A 15,811-nucleotide genomic window follows, 5' to 3' on the forward strand; every position below is an offset into this window, starting at 1 on the left:
TGAGATTATTCCAGCATATTTTTTTTTTTTTTCATATGGCATGTAAAAAATCTGCATTCTCACTCATCTCCAAGCTAAACTGATGGGTACTTAGAAATATACTTACATCTGCTCATTTTTCTTCAGACTACATCTTAATGGCACAGTTATATGTTACTCTTGTTTTTGCTGAAACTTAAAAAGTAAAATCTATCCTTCTGTTTCTCATCTAATATATAAATAGCCTGATTTGTTTCTTGGAAACCTTAATTCTCACTGAAATAAACTTGTAGAGGAACAAGTTTCTAAAATACATGTTTCCAACCACTGGGAGGAAGTCTATCTTACTAGTATATTTATCATTAATCCGCAGTAATGATCCAGAAACTCAAAACAGCAGGAAGGATACAAAAATAAAGGCAAGCCTTAAATAACTTGTTGACAGAGAAGATTTAGAGGTAAATTTAACCTCAATCTCAGCTACAGTGATCAGTTGCCACTCTGGTTTTGCATGGCATTTTATTCTGTCCTTTTTACTGGTTCATCAAACATCTGTAGAGCAGACACTGTGCCTTGAGCCTTCATAGGAAACCACACAGCTGAATGCAGAACCGTAGGAGAAGGCAGGATTTGGGAGTGCAAGAAGTCTGTTCTCTAAGCCTGTTTGGGGACGCACCATCAATATCTTCAGCTCATGACATGGACTTTGTAGGCAGGGCTGGTTGAGTCTCAAGTCAAGGAGCTAATTAGGCATTACAGTGATGAAGTGCCTCAGCCTGCATGAAGCCATCCACCTGCCATATGGAGCACTGCAGGAATTCTGTGTCTGGAGTGACACTCAAGGCAGAAATATTCATTCTGATGAAGAAGAGAATCTTGAGGCCATGTGTCAAGTTAGGCTTGGAGTGGAGGAGTTAACATCTTCACCTGAGACTCTGCTGAGTATTGCTTTTCTGTGTTCACTGCAGAAGATGCATCTGCACAGTGGAAAAAAAGGATGAACACAAATTCAGTCTGTTTTTAAAAAAACAAGATCAAATATAGGTTTGCAGACTGAGCTTCATTTTTCCAAAATAAAACTCATGATCCAGTGATTCCAAGCCCTTCACAATCAAAGGAAAAACAAACAATATAAATGCTGATGGACATGTATAAAATTTAGTTCATGGTATTGGTAAGAATTCAAATTTTTAGTAATGCAATTATTTCATTAACAAGTTTAAAAATAATTAGATGAATGTTTTGTAATATTTTCAACAGATCTCAATCTGGATGTAGATGGATGATCCTTGCTGAAATGCAGGAATATCTGCTGAAATATTTGGTATTTGTTATAAGGGCACATTCCATGGCATTGCCATGTCATGTGTTACCTTGGCTGTAACATTATATTGCCTAAATCACTTTGAAAGCACGGTTCAATACATTGTGCAAGAGACCTGGTGACTGCTTCCCAGCAATGATGAGAATGAGTTATGAGCCTTTCTGCTTCTTCCTAAAATAACAGGGAATGAATTTCATGTGGGCAAACACTTGACTCATTCTTCTTGGAACTGATAGCTTACCACACAGGACTTGGAGGCTGCTCAGTGAACCAGTCCACGGTTCACAGGAAGAAGAAGCCTCCAGAGGAGCTCAGACACTCAAAGAATAGCATTCTTGGCCAAAAATAACTCTGAGCACTGAAAACAAATTGAAAAAAAAGTGTTGGTCTACTTGTAAATCTGTTGCAGCAACATGTACCTCCAGTCATATCTGAGAGATGAATGGTACATCCATCTTTGTCTCCTCGCTCTTCTGTTTCCAGCCAAAGCTTCTTCCCAACCAAACCAGCACTACATAGGATATACATAGGCTTGTGACCATGAGTCACAGGATCTATGTCAGCTGCTGCTGGTGAGGACCCCGGTGGTGCAAGATGTGAAGGTAAGCACGGCTGCCTTGGGGCAATTGCAATGATACAGAGATATCTGCACAGGGACTGAGAAAAGCAGGAGGGCTGAGGACAGGCTGCAACTGTAGCAATGGCAGTGTGAGAGAGGGACAATCCCACACAGGATGCTGTAAAAGCAGGATGGATAGGCATCATCCTTGGAGTGTCCTGAATGAATGTGCAAAGGATGCAATGCACCACATTGTGTTGGGGGTTTCAGCAGTGTTTCATATGGATGTGTGTGAACGTGGGTGTTGGGGTGAGATGTACCCAGAATAGCAGAATCAATACATCTCTCCTATCTGTTCACACCTGCTGGTGAACTGGAGGTCATCTTTCCTCCTGCACCCTCCACAGCTGCTGTCTGGCTTGCTCTTGGGTCTGTAGCAGACTGTGAGGAACGGCATGGCCAAGTTTTTGAGTCTATGTGTTTTGTCTTGACTGACAGACTTCTGCAGACACTTTGGCACAAAGTAGAAAATGGCTCACTGACAGCAGAAGGAATATGTCCTTCTTGGAGATGTGAATTCTTCCTTGGATGAAGAAGCTGCTGTGTACTGCCAGCCAGCATTCTTGCTGAATGTTAGGTTTCCAAATTAAAAAAATGATTTAACTGTACACAAGGCAATATGTGCTATGAAATGCTGCAGTGCCATTAATCTTTATGGATTATCGTGTAGATAGGGAATCAAAGCCAAACCTACCTACATACCTTCTTTCCTGCATTTGTGTTCCTTTCCCTACTCCGTGTGCAACCACTCCTTCATGACAGTAATAAAGCATTCATTCCTTACTCATGAGTTTAATAGGGGGATAAAGAGAGTGATCAGCCTGACAAGAGCAAGAGAAAGGGTCTGGAAATGTTTGGTGAATAGAAGGAAGGAGAAGAATAGATCATTCTGCAAAGTGTGGTCACTTCTCATTTCCTTGCTTCTGAAAATATATAATTCCAGTGCTGGTACCAGGCAAAGTATAATCTTTGCTATCCCTGGGAAAATTTCAGGTATTCCTGCTCCAAGAAGTGTACTTAACATTGCCGTTTGTATGCTGACAAATCAGCCTTCATTCCAGAAATGGCACGAGTCTCCAAGGAAAGAATAACTTTTCTTTTCCAGAGTACTCATGGCCTGAGGCTGATCTCTGTAAGCTGTCTACAACTGAGGTTTCTGTGCACTGGGAAATTATATTCATGTTGGAACAGGAATGCAGGAAATTAATGTGGTAACAAACACTGTGCTAAACACAACCATCTATATTTGGAGTTGGACTCTGCTCTGTGCTAAATCCTGCTTACCTACACAGGAAGTTATAAAAGTATCTTGAAGTGGACAAAACTGTTAGAATCAGAGCCTTTAAACAATACATGGAATATATCAATTTGAAAGACATGCTTTAATACAACTTACTGGTGTAAAGAGACCATAAAACAAGTAATCTGAATGAGACTTACCATTGTCTAAATTGGTCGTAGCAGCTTCATGCTGGTTGAGTTTGTACTTGATAACAGATAAATAAAATAAAAAACTCTATGAATATCTTTGTAGACTTGAAGAGGATCATGTTTTTATTTTAGTATGCTAGAAGAAATATGATTAACATGGTTATATTCTTGTGAAGACACACGTGTCAAAAAAACCTAGGAAGCATCCTACACCATTTGCCCATTCTTGCAGAGGGTTAGTAGGTGCCATTTAAAAATGGCAGGCCCAGATTGACATGAAAATCCCATTTTTCAGTGTCTTTTAGGACCAAACTGCCTCTGTTCTATCCAGTTGCTGGTTTTGTTAGGACCTGTGCATTACTAGGAGTGCTTCCTGTTGCAATATGTTATTTTTTAACAAAGACAGGTTACATTTGCCTTCTCTGAGAACTGCCATATGTAAGTACATGTAATGGGCTTGAACAAATCATAATAAGACTGGAAACATTAGACAGTAACTACTTAATCCTGCAGTGATTTTATTAATTTTTCCTTTGTTACAAAGGTAGTAAAAGTAATTGAAATGTTAATCCAGAATATTTACTAGGGCATTATGTCTACTCTATATTCAATTCATGTTGCAGTGTTGTGGGTTAAAGAGAGAATCGCTATTAGAAAAATATGAAATTTTTGGATCTCTGCAGTTTTGACTTAAGGGATTCAGCTGCATTAATTGTACTTTTTTTCTGCCCACAGGGTGTAAAGCAATGATCAAACAGTTGGCAAGACTTATATGACTTTGATATTGTTGTATCCTAACAACAATAGATCTGCAAAAGCAGGAATTTCTCCAGACGTTAGCCTATAGGGTAACTATTTTTGCAGGCAGTGTAGTGCAGGTGTAAAAAAAACTAGTGAGGGTGTGACCTTGGGGTGTTCTATACTTGGTGCATTCGGATTTAGATCATGGGCTCTTTTTGTTGAGCTTGGATAGAGTTACATGAAATATTTTTAAAATTAAGGGATATACATAGTACAAGGTGGAAGATGCTGGTGTTATTTAGGTCTTTTTTCATGCAGCATAGAAAGTGACACAGTGTTTTGGATGTTGTCCTGAGAAAAAGAGCCAAGAAATTCTGTTTATAAATCTTGATACTGACATTTACTCCCAGCCAGAAAGAATTGAGGCAGCTCCTGAGGCACAGTTACCCCACTTTTTCTAGAGGATCACTAATTCCCCTGTAGTTACTGTATTTTCAAAATGTAGAAACAATTCTTATATTATGAAGGTTAACCAGATCATGTATGACAAATTGATTTGAGGGCTGAGTATTGAAGAAATTACATACTTTCAAATAGGTCTCAGTATTTAATAACCTATCAGAGAGCTGGCTCCTGCTCCCTCTCCCTTGCAACAATTTTGCAATTTGTTTTAATGACAGTAGAATGACCTCCAGAGTTTCTACAATTTTAATCGACATGATTTTTGAAGATGTCTGTTCTAAATGTCTGTTTTAAATGACTCTTTGTGTTGCCTCCATCTCCAGTTCCATGTAGCACTTTTAGTCCTGTGATGATCCAGGAGACAAAACAGTTACTTAAGCCATAAGATCCTTTAGCATTTTAGATATTTTATCTTGTATCTGCATTCCAACATTATGTCAGATGCAGATTTTCTCTACTTTCATTGCTCATTATCCACTATTCAAAAAGAAAGCCAGTGGTTCCATCAGCTGAATACTTCAGTATATACATGTGATCAAAGTGAAATCATGACAAATAAGTAGCATAAGAAAAGCATAATTGTACAATTGCCTGCAGAAGAATCAAGCGTGTGCCCACTTACTGTATTTGGACTAGAGAGAACTATTGTTTTGTAAGAATAATTTCCAGGCTATGGGGAAATAAAATTCCTAGCATATCTCTTAATCTGAAAATCCAAGGGAATTTAGAGCTGCATGTGAAATTTTTGGTTAAGACCCAGCTCTGGGGAAAGTAGAAGTGTTGATGAAGTAAGTCATGGTAAAATGATGACAGATAAATCTGAGAGATAAGTGGTGTGATAAATCTGTGAGGGAGGGTCTGCCAAGAGAAATTATATTTGTTTATGCTGTTCTAGTAATCTGCTCTGTGTTCATACTTGTGTCAGTTCTCAAAGACAGGTGCTCAGGTGCTGAGCTGACTGTCTCATTATTATGGGTGGATATGGAAGCTTTTGGAAGTTGCACCAGTTCCTCTCTGCATTTGGAAATAGGAAATACTGTATGCCACTCTTCCACATCCTTGACCTGATAGTTTCACTTCAGGAGTGGGGGACAGCGGGGCAGGGGGGCTCAGGCGCTTGCAGCCTGGTGCTGAGCCCCTGGCCTTGTGCCATTGGCATTTTGGGTGATTTGTAGCTCTTGTTCACTCTTGCCTGCTTCCCAGCTCATTCCAAATGGCATGGTTGGGTCTTTACACTCTTGCACAAGAGTTTCTCTCACACCTCAGGCACTGGGAGAATGAGGAGAGAACATGATCCAGGTTTCTTAATGTGCCAGAGCCCCACACAAGAAGGCAGGCAGTACATTATGTGACCAGAGCCTTGCTGATGGACACAGGGCTATGCAGGATATGTCTGTCTTCCCAATGCAGACATACAGATACATTTCAGTGGCAATTCCTCACTGTTGCTGCAGAAACTTATAGGGCTATGGCAGTACTTAAAAGTTCAGGGTTGATCAAACCTCTGGAATAGAATTTGGTCTGTACTAAGTAAATTGTATTGAATTTAGAATCTGTTGTTGACTTCCAGTTAAATCAACAAATACGTATGAGAAACAATTAAATGCATTGCTTTCTAACTGCACAGAAGATGTATGTGTTCTATTACATCTCATTCTGTTATTTTTGTCCTTTGGTTAATAAATATAATAAACATGCCCAATCTAAATACATTACTGCAGGATGCTAATATACTTAGGATATTGAGTATAATAGTTGTCCTGGAGAAATCGTTCAACAGAACAAATAAGAAAATACACAAATAATTTTATATGATCTGATGTGATTACTCTGTCTTAAATTTCTAAAGACAACAATTATCACTCTAATTATTTTCTCAGAAGTCCTAAATAGCAAGATAGAGGAACAAAGGATAACCACCAGAGTCACAGAGTCACAGTAATGGACTTAGTCCATCTATAGTGAATTTTGCTCTAGATTATTTCAAACAGTTGATAGTGCAGCATATGCATACCTAAGAGAGTCTTTCCTAAGAGAAGTAAAAATAATAATGAGTAACATATTTGTGCTTTTTAAAGGTATATATTAATGAACATAATTTATCTGACCTTATTTCTCTAATCTATATAAGCTTTGTTTATCTGTCAGAAGACCTCTCATCTTTTAGGGAAAATGTATTTTCTGAGAAATAAATTATTAATTTCAAAGCAGGCCAGCTACATTTTTCAGTAAAACAAACAAAATTCCCAAATTCAGAGCTTTCAAGCACACAAGGATGTTGAACTAATCACTCAGTATTATTTTGTGTTCTTTTGTAAAGGTTTCAACACTGCAATTTAAATCAGCAGGCTACCTGTTCAGCATGATTTTCAGAGAGATTCCAGCTGAGCCCTGATCTATTAAAGTATATACCTTAAAAATGTTCTCATTTCTGTAGTGCAAATGCTCAAGGATTGAATGAAAGGGTGAAATCAAGGTGTGTGTGAAGGCCTATTTTTAGTTTTGCATTTCTCATAGCCAGGTTGGTTACAAATAGGATGTATGAACTCTGGAGTAAGAATTGAAATGCAGACCACAACTGTGTAGCTCTTGAAATAGCACATGGTTAAATAGATACTGATACTTTTACTTCTGCATGAACAATGCTCTTTGGATTTCTTCAATAAATAAAAAACTCCAGGAAACTGATACTTTGAGCCTTCAATCTTCATACATCTTTGCAAGACAAGTGCAAGAAATCCACTTCGTCTTTCTGTCATTTTTTCTGTTATCAATCATGTAATTCATATCAAAGGAGCTGAAACAGAGCCTCTTATACATATATAATAGATACATGTATATACACATACACATACACATACACATACACATACACATACACATACACATACATATACATATACATATACATATACATATACATATACATATACATATACATATACATATACATATACATATAGCAGATAGCTCTGAAACCAGCTGCCTTGAAATACAAAGCTGTTCTTTGCAAGGAACAGCTCCAGTCTTGTCTGTGTTGAAGCTATTCCCATATAAGTAGTATTTCCTGAGTTTTCCAGTGGTTTTCCTTAAAATTGACAGGCTCGGTTGGTTTTGGGGTTTTAGGCTGTCATTGTGTTCCATTTCCGAAATATAACTGAAAGAGGCCTGTGCTTTAATCTCCATGTGACTGCTGGATTTTTATGTTCCAAACACCCACTATCCCAACTGCAATATATCTAAAATATGGTCTATAACTTCCTGCAAATTTACATAGAAGTTCACAAATATTAGTCATTTTGAGGAAAGATGCTCATTTTAATACCAACAACCCTTATGTGCCAAATAACTTTGTGTCTCCTTACCTGGGCACTTGCATTGGCAAAAATTATTTGAATCATGCAGAATAGCAGAGCAGTGTAGAATTGTCCTTGTATGGCCTCATATCACTTTAAGTTTACTGCTTGAAGGCTGTGCATTTTGTGCATCATTAGCTTGTTCCTTGCCAGATGACGTGGTACCCACACAAATATTACCATCTGGTAACTTCTGCTTAAAGCAGCTGTTGTCAGAATATTCCAGAATTTTAATCAGTCTCTAGATTTCTAAATGCCCAAGTCAAGATACCTTAGATCTCACTGCAGACAGAAGAGCTCCTTGGATGACGGGGCTGCACTTCAGCGTGCTGATCTCCTCCAGTATCCATGCACAAAAGGGCCACGTTCCATGGATAAGTCCTTGCATCACAATTGATATGCTCTAGGATAACTTCTTGTGGGAAGGAGCATCTTCCAGGTCATACTGAAAGCACTAAGGAGTACAGAATGCAAGAGAACAAGAGCTGTCCACTAAATTGTGATGGCCTAAAAGCTGCTTTGGCTCTTGAGTTTTAAGGTAGGATACAACAGAAAGTGTGCTGTTTATTCTGGTGCGATGCTTCTTAATGACTGTGTGTTGATAAAAACAGCTACTTTTGGATTTTGGGATATTTGGGTCAGATAAAAATAAAACACCAAAACAGCCTAAAAGGACTTAAAAGGAAAGGAACCTATACAGCTTTGCAAATAGGAAAATCCAAAAGAACAAATATTCAGTGTAGGTTTTTTTTTCCACAGGGATTTATCTATAATTTCAGAAGGACACAGTAATGGGAAGATATTGATCAAAAAACTAGCAAAAATAGGTCTTGCATTGCTGACATATAAAAGCTGTGAAAAGTTATCCTCCACTTCCTTGAGATGCCACAAAGTTTACTTTTTAAGACACAGGAATTACTTGTAGACATTTCTGTGTAACATAGTAGCAAGGAATAGTATTGATTTTGCTACAGACAATGGATGTAATTATTTCTTTACCAACACACATGCGGATTTTTGTCCAGTGAATTCAGTACCTTGTTTTCCAGTTGGTGAACTTTTGTCATTGATGAAGCATGTAATTAGTATGACCCATAGTTGTAACTATAGAAAACAACAACATATTGCTGAAAATTATGATTTCTTCAAGGAATTTTTGGAGGAGAGGAAACTGGGAGAATTATCACTATAAAAGTGGGTAAAATGAAGCCCTCTACAGAAGAATTGCATTGTGATGGGATTTCTTTGAAACAGCAGAATGCAGGTAAAATTCAGTGGGTACTTTATTTAGATGTTTAACACAAAAGAATTCAAATATAAATTCTCCGTCATCTGATTTTACTAGTTACCAAGGCAAACATACAAACAAAACCCTGCCCCCCCCCGCCTCCATAATTCTGTAATATTTTATTTACCCGAACCTTAAAAATTTGTGTGCGGTTGTTTTTCATATCCCCTTCTTATACTGGTCAAAATTTGTGTTTGGATTTGCCATGGCAGCCCTAACAAAAACCACTGGCTGCAAAGACTGGGCTACTCTTCTAGAAGTACAGATACTAATGTTGTTCCTAGGGAATGCTCTTCGGAAGTGCTTTCCTGCGTAGACACTGGTCTATACTGAAAAATTCTGTATACAAGACCTGATTACAAAGAGAGAGAAGTATTTTACTGTGTGTCTTGTGTTCTGCAGGTTCTCAAAGCTCTCCTTTCCTGCTGTATTCTTACTAAATTTTTTTCCACATTTGTGGCAGCTGAAGTTGTGTGGGATTGATACCTGTCTGTCCCACGGAGTCCAGGAAAAGGTGGAATACTTGCCTCAGCAAGGCCACAGGGTTGCATTGGGTGGTCGGTGCCTTGTGCTCTTGGTGCTGTGTGTTTTCTGCTATTTGTGGTAAGCTCCCTGCTCAGTTCTGGCAGAGTGGCTGGACACTGTTTCACCTGACACTCAGGTGATTAAAGGACTGGATCTCCTAGTTTTTAACAGTTATTGTCACTGGTTTGCTTCATGTCAGAACACAAATCAAGAGCAAGCCACATTTGTTTTGTGTTAAATGGTTATGCAGAAATAGCACAGGAGATTAATTTGGATGAATATGCTGAAATAGAGTATATATGAGGACATATACTTTCTGTATTCTGTTCACTCATGTTTAATACATATTCTTTATTTTGTATGCATATCAGTCCAGGAAAGAGAGTGGGTTTCTGAAAAGCACTTTGTTTTTTCCTTTTCTCTGGCTTCTCTGAAGGCAGAGACACGCTTGAGGCACCCACACTCTTTTATGTATATCTACTGCTGTTCATCAATCAGAGTGCCACAGCCAGATCATCAAGGCACTTTGCAACCTTTGCCATGTGCAGTTGCTGGTTTATTTATTCCTCTTCCAGCATATAATTGCTCAGCCCCTACTTTATCATAGATTTAATAAGATATTTTTCTCAACGATTCAAGTACTCTAGTTAAAGTACAATTATAGCAATTATATTAAGGAAAGTTGTGAGCTGAAAAAATGTACAAAGACTTATTTTGAAATGAGGTAATATTAGCAACAGAAATGACATGAAGCTTGGAATTTGACCAAGACAGAGCAGATTAAAGAAGACTAATTTTTGTACCATGTTATTTTTTGAAGATCATAGATGTGTTGAAAGAACTGGGAGTATCACAATGATGCTGGTTTGGAAAAGACAAAGGAATTAGATTGTTTTGTTCTCACACTTGACTAGATCAAGAGCAATTCCATTCAAGCAAATATAATTCTGCCAATAGAAAACCAAATTAAATAAGAGAACTGGCTTAAAGAATCCTTTGAAATAGTTATGAAAAAGTCAACTCTGACATTTTCTAATTACTCTCTTGAAAAAAAATCAAAACAAAGATGACTCCTCTTTGTTTATTTTTGTGCCCTAAACAACACAGAAGGGTGTGTGGATGACAAATGTTATTTCAGTATGAATTACATATATGCATGCACTCTACTGGTACAGAAACCATGGCACTTTGTAGGACATTCTGCTGCCTCCTACTCCTCCAGTTTAACAGATTAAACTTCAGAATAAATAGTCATCAGGAAAAATGGACCCTGCAATACCACGGCATTTCATCAGTACTTGGCATCCCCTAACAAAACTCTCCATAGGCAGAACATAAACAACAAGCTGTACCTCTTGAGAACCATCTGATATGATTGAATTTATGCTTGGTACACCAGCAGTGGTCTGCCTTGTGCATTACCAACAGACCATGAGAGTGGTCTGATTCTACCAAGCCTCCTTGTGCAACACTCGTATTTCTGTGAGTTTTAGAGGATGTAGGGAGATACGAGTTTCTGAAACATTTTAGACTATTGACTGATCTGCTTCCTACAATGACTGTGACCTAACGCTTCACACTTGCAAATAGCAACTATTAAGATGTTGCCAGTTTAAAGACAGAAAGTAACTGTTGTCTGCTCCCGTCACAGCTTCAAGAATTAAAACTATCTATACTCCTTAATCATTAGGTAACATTGCTTTAAAGCCAGCTCCACATACTGCCTGAACTTACATACTTATTCTCACAACAAAATAGTGTTATAGAAGAGTCTCCTTTCATAAAGCGAAGAGGCATCTATTGTCTTTGAACTGCAAGCTAGAAAAATGCTCCTCTCCCCCTCTCTTATATAAGCATGATAATAAGATCTTAACTGAGTGTATCTCGAAAATGAGAGAAGAAGAGACTGCAGCTTGCTCTGCAACACTACTGATGGAACTATTTCTGGTACTAAATTTTGTTCAGTTGTAAATCTGTGTTGGCTTGAGCCCTCATCCGCCATCTATGGATTTAATCAATGTTTGGAGCTGGATGAATAATTCAGTACTATCTATTCTCTTTCAGCTTGTGAAATCTATCTTCAGGTTTCATCTCCCTCATGTATTTTTCCTGATACTACCTGAATCCTTTGAAAACTGATCTTGTCTCCCTTTAGGATAATGGTTCAAATAACATGAGCAGTCTCTCAAGTATTGTAAGGAGTTCTGCTTAAACAGCAACAAATAAAAAATGTTGTGCAAGAGCAAACCTGCAAAATCCAGCCCTGATATTTTAGTTCCTGAGTTAAATGGGTACATAGGTGATACTCTAGCATGGGCAAAGTGAATGGCACTGTTCCATTACAGACTTGTAAAAGAGTCTGGTTTCAGATTAGGTCCCAGCTCCTGCATGTGAGAATGTGAGATTTAGAGTTGTGAATATAGTTCTGAAATGTGTTTTCCATGTTCAGCTCTATGAAATATCTCTTGTTGGTTTAAAGAAAGAAAATACAAAGATAACTGCAATTGTTGAATTGTGAATATTTGTATGAATGCTTATTCAAACTCTTATATAAGTTTTATGTAGAAAAATTTAGGATGGCATGATTGAAAGATCATATTCTTACATTAAAGGGGTCAGATTAAATTTTCTATTTTGAATGACCTGGTGTAAAATGATAATGATTCATTCCCCCTTCCGAAGGCATGGCATGACTTCATAGAGGTAATATAAACTTGGTGGAAAATGCTGAGATTTATAGGTGGGGATGGTCATTTGCAAGTTTAGAATGTCTTTGCTGGAGGAGCTGTTCTATAGCAGTCCTATGCCAGGACTAAGCAACCATCCTGCATCTTTTGCCTTTGTATTTTGGGCCTAATTCTGGTTCTGCTAGACCTCCACTGCTTTATGTGTTCAAGTTAATGTTCTTCATGTTCTTCATTCCCCATTAGTAGAGGCCAAGGTGCAGTACTCAATACAACTTATTTTTAACAGCTAAGTAATGTTTCCGTCTTTTTTTTCCTTCAAGTCTCTATGTACATTCCAACCAGAACCCACTCTTTTCAGTGAACACTTTTAGCTACTGACATCAAGAAAACAAAATTATACATTTTTAAAACAATCAAGGTGTGATGGTTAATGGTGTTAGGTTGAAATAGGCATAATGTGGTGATATCACAGACAGAAGATTGATGCTCTTAATTATTCATTTTCATGCTTTTAGGTGCTTGGATTTTTAATGTAATGTAATTGGTATCATTTTATCACACCGTTACATTTAGTGCCTTCAGCTGGATTTAGGGATATGTGTGATGATTTGTTTTTTTCTTCTGGTAACTGGCAACATTCAGATGAAATGCAGAAACAACATGTAAAATGACAGGTTGGTGAGAAGAAAGGTCAAAGAGATGTAATTCCCACATCATGGGGAAGATATAGGCTAAAAAATGTTGTGAAACAGTTTTTCTCTTGCTACTTGTGTGTTGACAGAGCTGCTGCAAAGATTTCTAGCAATGTGGGAAGGAAAATTTATTTCTGTTGCAAAAGTTAATGGTTGAGGACAAGGCTGGCATTGGGTTAACTGCTCCTTGTCTTGATGATAAGTGGTGACAAGGAAATTGAGTTTGGTTACTTACATTGCCCTGTTGACTAATTCCTCAGCTTTCCCTGGGACAATTGAAACCACCCTAGCTTATAGAGGATTTGGGAGGAACAAAAGGTGTGAAAGCTTCTACAGTTTTCCTGTGCCTGTCTTCAACTTGCTTTTCCAAGTTGCTGCAGTGCACATAGTAGAGCTGGAGTACTCTCCTGTATTCGTCCTTGCCTGTATTTTTTTTTCTCATCTAGTATGGTTGTTGCTAGCCTTGAAATGTAAAATTATTTTTGACAGGAGTGAGAGACCACCTCTGTATCAAGATAAGGCTTTTTCTTGACTGTGGAACTAATGTCATAGCATAGGAGGAAGTAGGAACAGATTCCATTTTTGGTATGACTCTTCCCTCACTTAGTGAATTGGTGAAGAGTGAATTCTCTTCCTCAAGCACACCAGTTAACAGCATTTCCCTGTATTGCTGCAGGAGGAAGCACATGCTTTCAGCTATAGAACCCAAATATCCATAAATCCATGGAAGAACAATACAGTTCACAGCAACTTTGAAGTTCCTTGTCCTTTGGAATAGTGCGTGGAAGTTCGTGTACAGATTTATATTGATTCACTTTTTAGCAATGATTCTCTATACTTTGTACAGAAATGGCTGGAAATAGTTCTGTTTACTCCTTTTGCCTTCTGGGCAGAAGATTATATTATGTTTCGCATCATGACCTGAAAATATCTAATGCCCTTTGTTTCAGTGCAATGGAGAATATTTTGATTTTCATGGATGTTAGTTTGGATTTAGCATCTCAGTTCTTATTCATCTTTCAGATCATTAAACCTGACATATGTACTCCATGGGAAATAGAAATAATTTTGTTCCTTGTGGTTATGAAATCATTGGAAAGGATGAGGTACATCTGTAATGAATGTCCATTAATATAATTATTGTATTTAATAATAGGCAACTTGCAGGCTTGGATTTTCTTAACGCTGTTACCGAGAGAATTAATAATACTGACCTTTTTAAAGGACCATGGAGTTTTACCTTCCTTCAGATGAAGGCAACATCTGGAATACACTGCCCAGCAGCACTGAAGGAGAAATGTAGTTATTAGACAGGTTCTTGGTTCAACCCATTTATGTGTTGATGTTTCTTGGGTAAGATTTTTCACCTCTCTACTACAGCAATGTAGATTTGAGACTTAGAGCAGAAATGCTGAGTGGATGGTGGGGATGTGAACAACTTGGGAAGCCTGTCTTGCTCCAGAGATGCTACTTGGACTGGAGTCAGACTCATCAGAAAGGCTCATTAGAATTTCCTAATGTCACGTTGCCATCATCCAACAAAACTGAATGCAAACGACATGTGCGAAATGCTTGAGTGTCTGGCGTCACCTATTTTATGTATAAATATTTAAATATTATCTTATGGGATATTGTTTTTCAAACATGCAACTCTGTTTTTCTTAGACAAAACAGCCATCCATCTGCCTCAAATATACAAAAGCACTCATCTTTTCCATAACTGATGTATTCTTGTATAATTGAAACAAAGTTTTAGTCAGTTTCTGAAAAGTGACAGTAAATAACTCCATTTTCATGCTAGGGATATGAATTTATGCTGTCTCTTTCTAGTGATACAGTCTCACAGTCTTCAAATTAATCCTGGCTCCACAGATCTGCTGGGCATAGTAAGTTACTGCAGATCTAGCTGCAGACAGCATCCATCTGATTCTATTCATCCAGGAGGAACAGAATCCAGCTTTAAAAATCCATCCTTGGCTGGGCTGAAATTGGCAGTTTGTGAATATGTATGATGAGATCATCTGCTCAAGGAAAGGTGTTTCTTTTTTGCCGGAGGATGAAATAAGAAAAAATGATTGCAGTAAATATCTAAACCTTTGCCAGATTAAAACAGGACAGAATTGGATTGTTGGTTACCCAAATTTCTCCCTTTTTGTACTCCATTCTCTCCTCTAAATTGGCAGCTGTTGCATGAACACTCATTCCTTCCCCTAGCTGTTGGCTAAGAGGCCTTTTCTAAAGCTGATGCAATATCATCCAAGATGAGAGTGCTTTTCTTAGAAACACAAGTTGTCATTCTCCTATCCTTTCCCCTAAAAGCCAAATACATTCTCATGCCACACTCTTCTATGTAAAATGGCCATAATAGTTCATTTTTCCTCCCCAGACTTAAATGGCCACAGCATAAATATTAATTTAACAGCAACCTGGTGACTGCTAATAACTTACCTCAGTGTTACATAGATTTTTCCACGGAGACATGGGGTGTCTTATTCTTGGGGGGGAGTCCATCTTAACAAGGTGAGTAGGATGATGTTAATTGCACAGTTTTCCTGATTTCATTAGGCTTCTACCTTCTGAGTCATCTGTTGTTTCCTTTTGCTCTTGTGAAGTAATGAGTCTGTACTCTGTTTTTCACTAAATTTTGTAGTATTAATTGACCTCCTCTTGGTTGATTTGTTTTATTTTTCCTATGAATCATTGCTTT

The 15,811-nt window shown here is 37.9% G+C and overlaps 1 protein-coding gene and 1 long non-coding RNA gene across 7 annotated transcripts in view; one reads left to right on the forward strand and one right to left on the reverse strand.

Moving 5' to 3' along the window:
- Positions 1-15,811, forward strand: part of KCNK2 (potassium two pore domain channel subfamily K member 2) — a 131,121-nt gene that overhangs the window by 3,937 nt on the left and 111,373 nt on the right. For 2 of the 6 annotated variants that reach the window (XM_086878660.1, XM_023922833.2), the window contains exon 1: positions 8,360-8,450. The exons of 2 other annotated variants lie outside the window; for them this stretch is intronic. The gene's annotated coding sequence lies outside the window, so the exon portion shown is untranslated. Of the gene's footprint in view, positions 1-952; positions 1,906-8,359; positions 8,451-15,811 lie in introns of those variants that run through there. 2 more of the 6 variants (XM_086878663.1, XM_086878662.1) reach the window with 2 other exon arrangements.
- Positions 745-8,341, reverse strand: LOC147655035 (uncharacterized). Its single transcript, XR_015283715.1, has 4 exons — positions 8,184-8,341; positions 3,363-3,408; positions 907-956; positions 745-816 (listed from the first exon to the last, which is right to left on the reverse strand). It is a non-coding gene; the product is annotated as an uncharacterized LOC147655035 (long non-coding RNA).

Source organism: Cyanistes caeruleus, chromosome 2 (assembly GCF_971803275.1).
Source record: "Cyanistes caeruleus chromosome 2, bCyaCae1.hap1.1, whole genome shotgun sequence".
Lineage (NCBI taxonomy): Eukaryota > Metazoa > Chordata > Aves > Passeriformes > Paridae > Cyanistes > Cyanistes caeruleus.